We start from the raw sequence: 9,778 nt of genomic DNA, 5'->3' as shown, positions 1-9,778 counted from the left end.
TTTTTTGGAGGGGAAACTGGGAATGGAGAAATTCGCATGTAAATAAAGAAAATATCTAAAAAAAAAAAGGTGTTGTGCAAACAGTATATTTATAGACTGCTGTTTGTTTCTCTTGTTTATGAAACTTCCTCTAGAGCCTTTCCCTGTTTTTAATGTTCCTGTCTTTTCATACTGATTTGTCCATGTCCTACCACAGGAGTTCCCTTCCCCATTACTAAAACACATGCTTGAGAATCAACTTAACGAAGGAGTGTATGTTGACCAGCAGTTAGAGGGCACAGTCCCTCGTGGCAGGAAAAGTGTCATGGTGGCAGGTTGAAGCAGCTATCTATAATCTATCCACAATGAGAAAGCAGAGAGCAATGAATGCTCATGCTATGCTCCCTTCCTCCTTTGTATTCAATCAGGGCCTATAAATGATGATGCCCACAGTTTAGTATTATTGTCCCATCTCAACTAGCCTGATCCCAATAATCTCTCAAGGACATCCAGAGGCTTACATAATCAAGGTGTGATATATCTCTTCAAACTCTTGTTTGGCTTTTTGAGACAAGGGTTTACTATGGGCTGAGACTGTCCTCTACCATGAGTGATTGTCTCCAGGGTGCTAGAATTACAGGACCTCACCACCATACCTTCCTGAACCAGGAAATCTCCACAAACCTAAATCTATTTGTTTCTTGGTGATCAAAAGGAGAATCTGATAATGATAGATGCTTGACATCACTGGAGGTCTCTTTTTGCTAATTCTGGTTTATGGTGTCTTAATTCCTGGGGTGCTTAATCTGATGAGAATTCGTAATGCTGAGATACTCTCCTCCCACCGGCATTTGCATTTCTGGTGGTTTGAATAGGAATGGTCTCCCATAGGCTCATAGATATGAATGCTTGGTCACCAGAGAGTGGCACTATTCAGAGATGTGGTCTTGTTGGAGGAAGTATGTGACAGGGAGTGGACTTTGAGGATTCAAATGGAGAAGCTAGGCCCAATGTCTGCTCCCTTCCTGCTCTCTGCTGATCTGGATGTAGAATTCTTAGCTATCTTTCTAGCACCATGGCTTCCCACATGCCACTATACTTCTCCTCATGACAATAATGGACTAGACCTCTGAAAATATAAGCCAGTCCCAATTCAAAGTTTTCCTTCATAAGATTTGCCATGGTCACAGTGTTTCTCCACAGCAATAGAACATTGACTAAGACACTGGTACTAGGTCTGATCTTGAACAACTCTAAACTCAACCAGGCATGACGTTATTAGAAATCTAGGTGAGATGAGGTGAGGGTTAGAGGCTCACAGGGAACCCCAACCAGCAGATGCATATAAGGTCTCATGGACAGGGCTCTCTTTTCTTTAGTGTCCTCTCTCTGTCTATCTAACTGATTTTTATTTTCCCCATGAACAGAGTGTAAAAATACTTTAACTTTACTTCTAATTCATCCTTAACCTTCCCTTTGAGACAGAATACCAACATTCCCCCATTTTAGTTTAGTTAAAAAAGAAAAAAAAAATTAGAAAGAGCTGATAGGGAAGCAGGAATAGGGTCACCGTGATACCTGGCTGACATTGGGGTGACATGTCTCTGGGGAGCCTAGAGGAATGGGTATGGGGGATGTTTGTCCAGTCTTAGGAGAGTTGGCTGTTTCCTTGCTGTCCAGGGCCATCTGAGGACAGGTCAGAAGGGCAGGTCTAGTAAGAAGTGTCTGTGTCTGTGACAGGAGATGGAGCATCTGAAGGTTGCATCTCTAGAGCTGCCCTGGGTGTAGAAAGTGCCTGGACTCGACAAGATGTTGAAACACATTATTATAGGTAGAGAATAAGATTAAGTACATTTGGGAGAAAGAAAAATTTTTTCTTAAGATATACATTGAAACCCAGAGGAATCTCACCCTCTGGAATAGGTAATAAGTGGGAACTTTAGGCAGATGTACTTATCTGGATGATGCCTATTTGGTCCATGAGAGGTGGATCTGAGTAGGTTTCCTGTAGCTTATATGTTTATAAAAGAGATAACAGCATGAGTTAGCAACATGAGCAGTCTTTAAGATGAGCCTTTTGTGGAGCAGAAGGAACAAGATTAAAAAGTTGGATTGTATAGTGGAATGTTTTATTAAAGTTAGGCAAATTTATAGGAACTCAGATATTAGGACAGTGGCAGAGCAAGAAGAGGAAATATGAAGCATTTAATCAATGGAAACAGAGTTTAGGTAAGGAGATAACAGATTATACCTGTGAAAGTTTTTTCTAGCTACTGTCTTAGCTGTCAATGTAGTCAGAAGTCTGGGGAATAAACAGTAATTTAGCAGCCATATTATTTAGAAAATGACAGAGTCCACTAGCTAACAGTTCTCTGTGGTCTCTATGGTCTCCACAGCAACTTGGGCAGAGTCAGTCTGGCTTCCAAGTGCAGAAGACTCAGGGCTTTTTCTCTGTGGAATAGATACGCGTGACACGAGAAATATCTTACCTTGTTTTAGACAGTGTAAGTCATTTGACTCGATGTACCCAGTTTTGTCCACTGCATTTTTAGTGATTATCATATCACAATTCAGGCAGCATCCTGTAGCAGTGTCCACATCTTCTGAGACTTCATGGGAGAAACTGTTAGAGGCTTTTGGGAATTCTGCCTGTCATAAACTTAATAGCTAACAAAGTTTGACAGGATTGAGTGCTATAGATTGGTTATAGATGAATAGAATTTAATGACAGTAGTAAAAATCATATTGAGACAGGATAGGAATGGAAATCTTAGGTTACTTTGACAGGTTGTGTAGGTAGAGAAAAGTATGTTTTGTATTATCAAAGAAACACTCAGCTAGGGCTAGAATACAAAAGCTGGCAGCATGGCATAAGATCATGGTGATAGAAAATGAGTTTGTCCAGGCAGATTTACGCCTGTGACCCAAACTGAGCACACAGGCCATGAGAACAGGCCAGAGGTGTGGGAACATGGATAGGTAAGCACTTGGGCCCTTTTTCATTTACGAGACTGCTGGCAGTATATGTACATTTGAAGACAATTTAGTGGCCATTGGGTGATAGGGATGTTACTGAACTTTTCGTACCAGTGTCCCAAGAAGAGATCAGTACAGCCAAACTAGAAATTCAGGTTATCACATGAATAACTAGAGGCTATGGCTGAAATTTCCTGGAAATTGCCAGATAGCAATTCAACCTGGTACCAGGAATTTTCAGCTGGCTGCAAGAGCTTAAGGGATTTATGAACTACTTACAAGAGGAGAAGTTACCCGAAGGTCTAAGTCTTAATGCATAGGTCAGCCAGGAGGCCGGTCGTAAGGACTGGGACATTGAAAGCCAACACCTTAGCTCAAAAGAGACTGGCCAGGCACTCTCTGGGCATATAGAGTCCTTCCCACCAAATGGAGAAACTCCTTGCTAGTCAATGTGCTGGTGTATGCTTGTGAGGATCTGCAGTCTGAGATAGCTTGTCAGAAAGATACAAAGGCAGGCAGATTTCTGAGTTCAAGGTCAGCCTGGTTAGCAAGGTTAAATCCAGGTGTGATAGAAATGGTAATTTAAGGACAGGATCCCACCCAGCTAGCTTATGATCTGTGTTTAACAGAGACAGGAAGACCTCTAACTTATTTTGTAATATTAAGAGAAAATGTATGCTTGCTGTCTCCTAAGAATCAAGGGGCTGGATCACTGGATACTGGTTCCTAGGATAATCAAAAATAAACCTGGAGTAAATGACTGGATAGATATGTAAAATAAAAGTCTGGGCTTATGATCTGCAGGAGATGAGCAATCCAGAGAAGTTTTTAGGAGGAAAAGAGAGAACTGCTTAGAGAACACACATACACACACACACACACACACACACTCACATGAAAGTAGGATATGGACAGTGAGATCTCTTAGAATAGCAAGCAAACAGAATATAGACAGAGAAATATCTAGAGAGAAAGCAAGACATAGAGAAAAGCAGACTGGAAAAGCTGTATGAAGCAGAACATGGGTCCTCAACTTGGATCCACGATTTGACTTTGAGTCATTCTTTTCACGGCTCCCAGACACCCCTTCTCTCAGATCCCCTCTCCAAGCTGAGGCTGGTCCATGGCACTTTGGGGTTGCATATCAGATGTCCTACATATCAGATATTTACATTACAATTCATAACAGTAGCAGCATTTGTAAAATAGCACTACAATCCTTTTATGGTTGGAGGTCACCACACCATGATGAATTAAAGGAACATATCTTTAGGAAGGTGAGGACCACTAATGTGTAGGACCTAAGGCAACACTGTCTAACTCTAACTTCTGAAATGGAAAAAGTATTTCACATATCAGCTTCCCAGCAGAGGAGTCACTAATGGCTGGAAATGTAACCAGACTAAGTAAATGTTCCCAGAGACACTGCATTTTTACCTTTAGTAAATTCAAACTGTCACGTGGTTACTGGCTTATATGTTGGGCAATGCAAGACTTATAATATTAATAAATTTTGTATTATTTATCACTATCAGTGGACTTGTCTCTCTGGATGAATCTTGAATAACATAGAAAACAATTGGCACCTTCAAAGGGGAGAGCCTTGCTGCACAAAGCCAAAGGATGGGGCTGGCAGGGCTGGAGGATATAGCAAGCGTCCTTCAGCAGAACACCTAGAGACTTCCCAGGACTCTGTAGATTGTCACCAAAACCACCCTTTAAATCTAATCTCCAGTTTTCAGTGACTTCTGTTTGTTATAGTGAATGTGTGAGCCTTGTCTGCTTTACTTCAGGGCACAGATGGTGTTCTTAGAACTCTCTTTGACAAAAATTATTTAGACATGCAGAGATATCAAGAAATAAAGATTGAGTGTTTTGAAAGAAACAACTCCTGCAAATAGAACCATGCAAGACTCGATATTAGCTTCCTCCACATAATTCTCCTTTCCTTCATGTTTATCTTTGCCTTCCTTTGAGGAATGACCTACAATAAGTAGCTTGCCTTCTAAAGCCCCTGAGTTACAGATCCATAGAGGAAAATATGAATTTTAGATTTCAAGTAATATGTATTAGTCAGAGATCTTCAAAGAAATAGGACCAATTTTATATGTCTTTCTTTGTGTGTGTTCTGTATACACACAGTCATATGATACACAATGTTTTGTCAATAGTGTACTTCACACTCAAACAACAAAACTGCCTAGCAACAGCTTTCTCAGTCTATACGCCAGCTCTTGATTTACATGCGGCTCTCTATGTGTGTCTACCTGTAACGCCAGTGTTATGTTTGGAAGAGGTCTCAAAACTGAAGAGCAAATAGTTGAGATTCTAGTCAGCCTGAAAGCCAGAGAATCAGGAATGCCAATGGCAGATCAATGCCCCAAACCAAGCTGGGAATCAACCTTCACTTTGATTTCTAGTTCTATTCAGCCAGCTACAGACCAGATGGGGCCCATGCACACAGGAGCAGTTGTGTGCTTTAGTTAGTCCAGCAATGTGGATGCTAAGCTTTTTAGAACACCCTCCCAGATATAGTCAGACATAGTGTTTAGTCAGCTTCTGGGCATCCCATGCCTGACCAAGTTGACACACATTTACTAATTACATGGTCTTCCCCAAACACAATGGCCTCATGAACAGGAACTGAAAATTAGCAAAGCTGTATGTCTCAATTCTAAAACTGAGGGCATTAATCTATTTTCTGTTAAGAAATCCTAGATGCTGGATAAACTGAACTTGTACTGAGATGCTGATGCTACAATTAGAAATGGGAAGAAGTCACTTTCAAACTAAAGACAAGGATTCAATTTACTGAACTAACCTGATGGCCTAACTGAGGATGTAAAGATGGAGAATTAAACATCCAGTGAGACTTCTGAAACATGGAACACAGTAGAACTGCTCTCTTTCTGCCCAACTACTGGAAACAAACAAACAAAAATGGTAATTTGAATATGTGGAGACTGAAAGCATGCACCCAGAAGAGTAATTGGTAAGATATAAGCTCCTAAGAATTGGAGAACTAGCTCTGGTCTTTTTCTTGTGACAAATCCACCTTTAAGTAGGGATTACTCATGGAGACCCAAAGCCACCTGTCCTGTAGACTTCCCTTGCTTAAATGTTCGCCTTAAACACATGTCTGAGGTTTCATAGTGGCTTCTCTCCCCAGGACTCCCAAGATTGTCTCACATGCAGGGAGTGCATACCCTAGGGTCTGAGGGGCTGTTGTTGAGCAAGGGATGTGGACAGAGCTAAGTAATCAGAAACTAGATTGACCACACACCTCTGTGAGAATCCTCTCACAGTGCAGTGTACTACTGAGATGGGGTAGAGACTAGCAGATAAAGGCAGAGGAGGTTGGGATGAGGATCTCAAATTTTCTCTGGTATCCATTAAAGTCACCAGAGTCATGCCACTCATGTAGTGAAGAGCTAGAGACAATTATATAGAAATAGTGCCACAAGGGGCTTTTGTTAGAAGGAGATCATGAGAACAGAAAGGGTATAAAAGCATTTGGAAAGTAAACAGAGTGGAAACAGCATCAGAGTCCTGCCCGTTCGTCTCATTCCACAACCACGTGGGACGAGATGGCACAAGATGGACATGGGAGAGTCCACTTGGGGTGGCTGTGTTGAGGATGCTACTGGCCTGCAGTTTACAGCCTGAAGGAAAACGAGAGGAGTTTGACACCCACTCCATCAATGCTCTACAAAGCTTAGCAATGGAGTAGACAGCTCCAGCTGTGGGAAATGATCCTGTAGATCTCCCAAAGGAATTCTGCTTCCCTTTTTTGTTAGAAAACCCCTCTGCTCTCCAGTCCCCAGGCCAGAAGCATGGTGAGCTAAGGCACGAGAATAGAGGTGTATTCCATTAATAATCTTTCCACTGCTTTTTCTTTTTACCAGACTCATGTGAAAATCTTTCTTTCTCAGAACAGTCTTTTTTTCCTGCATGAAATACACTTTCTCTAATAGCATATCATTGCCTACATTGTCTGTCAGAGTGGACTTAGAACATTTAGAAACACTGCTGCATTTTAACTACTCTGTAACTATGACAACAGATGATAAACAACTATTTGTGCCAGCTCCATTGTGAAACTGGCTAATTACCAACACACCCTGGGAATAAATCCTTCCAATGGGTCCTCATGGTTAACTGACCCTGGAGAGACCAATGTGAACAACCTATTAATAGTTTCTTCAAGATTGAGCTTCAGTAAAGAACACTTAAGTGGTGTTGTTTTCCATCTGGGGCCACAAATATGACTCTAGAGGATTGCAAGAACGGTTCCTGGTTTTTTGTTTGTTTGTTTTTTGTTTTGTTTTTGTTAAGATTGCTTAAGCAACTTCTTAGTTGTTACAGTATTGACATAGGAAGCCAAAATGCTGATAACAAAATCAAAGCAACTGTACAACTGGCCACTCAGTGATGTGCATGGTTCCATTCATTGGGTGGATAAGCTTGCATTTTGCCTCCTTCCAGTTTTTGTCCCACCTTTGTTGGGTATCTTCCTGGAAAAAAAGAAAGTTTTTTTAAAGGAGAACATCAACCTCTCTCATACTCTTACTTAAAGTTGTCTTGATGTCTTTGTCCCTCTGTCCTCCACATCTCGCTGTACTACCTAGACTCTCTTTACTTCAGTTTGGTGAGTTAGTTTGCTTTTCTTTTACCCCAGCCTTATTACTCTGTACTGGCTCCCAACCTTCTGCTAGAGCTAAAGACATCAGAGCTGAAGCCAGAGGGCCCTCTGACTTCCACCCCAGGTACCCCTCCGCCCTGCCTGGTGCTCTGTAGCAGCTCTCAGGCAATCTAAATTGCCTGTCCTGATGCCAGTACTGGACCTGACCTTGGAAGGCTATAGGGGGAGCAGCTGCTCCTCTATGCTCTGGCAAGCAGTCCTAGGGCAGGTGAGGAGCAGGATCATTGAGGGTATCCAGATGTTGTAGGGAAGGGGATGCTGTGTGCACAGGCAGGAGACCTGAGCAAGGCTGCTTTTGGTGCTATGGGGCCTGAAGGGAGCTCTGGGTTTCGGTCCCTCTCCTTTTCCATGCTTTGTCTTAGAGCACTGGAGCCCCAAGACCCTCCTATTGTCTGGTACCTGCATGGAGGTGAGCTCATCACTCCTCCAAATTCTCCACCATGGACAATTCTTTCAATGACTCCAGGCTAATGGAGGACTGTGAGTGTCCTCAGTGGCTCCACTCAGATGAAAGCCCAGCCATCAGCTCAGTATTGTCCTCTGCCAAGGGTTCTGGTGAAATCTCATTGCATTTGTTCCACATGCTGGTAATGGAACTGGGTACTCACCAACCTGCTGGTGAAAACCTTGTCAGCTTGGTGATGGTGGGCTTCTTATTCTAGAAACCAGACCTTGGTGGCCTTGGCTCCTGAAAGCCTTGAGTAGACCTATTTTGCCTTCACTATGACCTTCTTTAATTGGTAACAATGTTCATGCTCTTTGACATTTGGCCAGGACAAAGTAAACTCAAGGTGGGAATCTGACTTTGGGCTAGGGCTAAGGAAATAAACTCAGATTAAGAACATTTACATTTGAGTTAATGCAAAGCTCAGAGTTGGCTCAGCTGAGGCATGTGTGGCATTCCCTTTGTCTTGATCATTCTGATTAGAAAGATGTTTATGGGATTTTGTTTATTGCCTTGCTTGTTCCTTGACCCAGAACTGATCTTATTATTTTGCATGTACTTAAAGGGATATAAAAGCAGACTGAAAAAAATAAACAAATAACGCCCCCTCAAAACTGTCTGGGGTCATGTTACAGTGTTGCCTAATTCTTTTTTTTTTTTTTTTTTAATACTCCTGCCCTGGAGAACCTGTTGACCAACTGAGCTGGCTTGGTCATACCTCATTCTCCTGGCCATTATGACCATCACCTTCGCCATATGCTCCTTGCCTTTCACAGTAAGTCACATTTGTTTCCACAGCCCAGCAGCCAGCAGCCTGCTCAAGCTCCTCTCACTCCACCCTTTCCACCCCGAGGCATTCACCAACAACTTGCCTTGGTGGGAAATGTCCTAATTGGCAAAGGTCTATTGCCTTCCCCTTTTCTTTTCACCTTATCAACTTGCCTTCCTTCCTCCTCCTGTCTTCACATATGAATGTTGCTACCTTAGCACTTCTAAAAACCTTCTACTTGGTCTCTTCTCTGGGCTGGTAATGGAAGAGGAGGGAGTCCCTCCAAGATAGGACTGTTGTCTGTGTTACAATCTGACCACTGGGGCCCACTTTGCTCTGCTTGAGGCCCCGTCCCTTGGTGCTTTCATTTCTCCTGGGTAAAGTGTAGTTGTCAACCCACAGCCTTCAGAGGTCCTTGGTGTAGAAGTTTATAGTCTCTTTCATTTGACTTTAGGAACATTAAGTTACAAAATAGTCTCTTGATGTCACTGTCAGGAGCACGCATAGATGCTCCTCGTTCTGTTAGCTGTGCACTCCGTGAGCACAAAGGTAAACGCAGTAACAGCTGGAACGTCTCGGGGAAGAGGAAACGGGCTGCCTGGGGAACTGAGGCAGGGCCAGGATAGAAACATGGGTGTTGTCCAGTTAAAGGCAACATTGACAGTAGGTTCTGAAACAAATGCTGAGCTGCTAATGCTTAATGTGGATGCAGAGCCAAAGTTGGAGCCTTCTGGTCTCTCATGAAGAGCTATAGAAGGAGGATTTGGGAAAGATGGGATGGACAGTGGCTAGTTAAAGATCTGACTTGTAGAAGCTGTAGACATAGCTCTTTTCTTTTTTCTGCCCTCATGGATGCTTCTGATTAATGTCATCTATTCATCCTCAGAGAGAAAGGGATGCAGATAAG

Source organism: Mastomys coucha, chromosome X, assembly GCF_008632895.1.
Source record: "Mastomys coucha isolate ucsf_1 chromosome X, UCSF_Mcou_1, whole genome shotgun sequence".
Classification (NCBI taxonomy): Eukaryota; Metazoa; Chordata; class Mammalia; order Rodentia; family Muridae; genus Mastomys; species Mastomys coucha.
Note: the sequence above shows the minus strand (reverse complement) of the source record.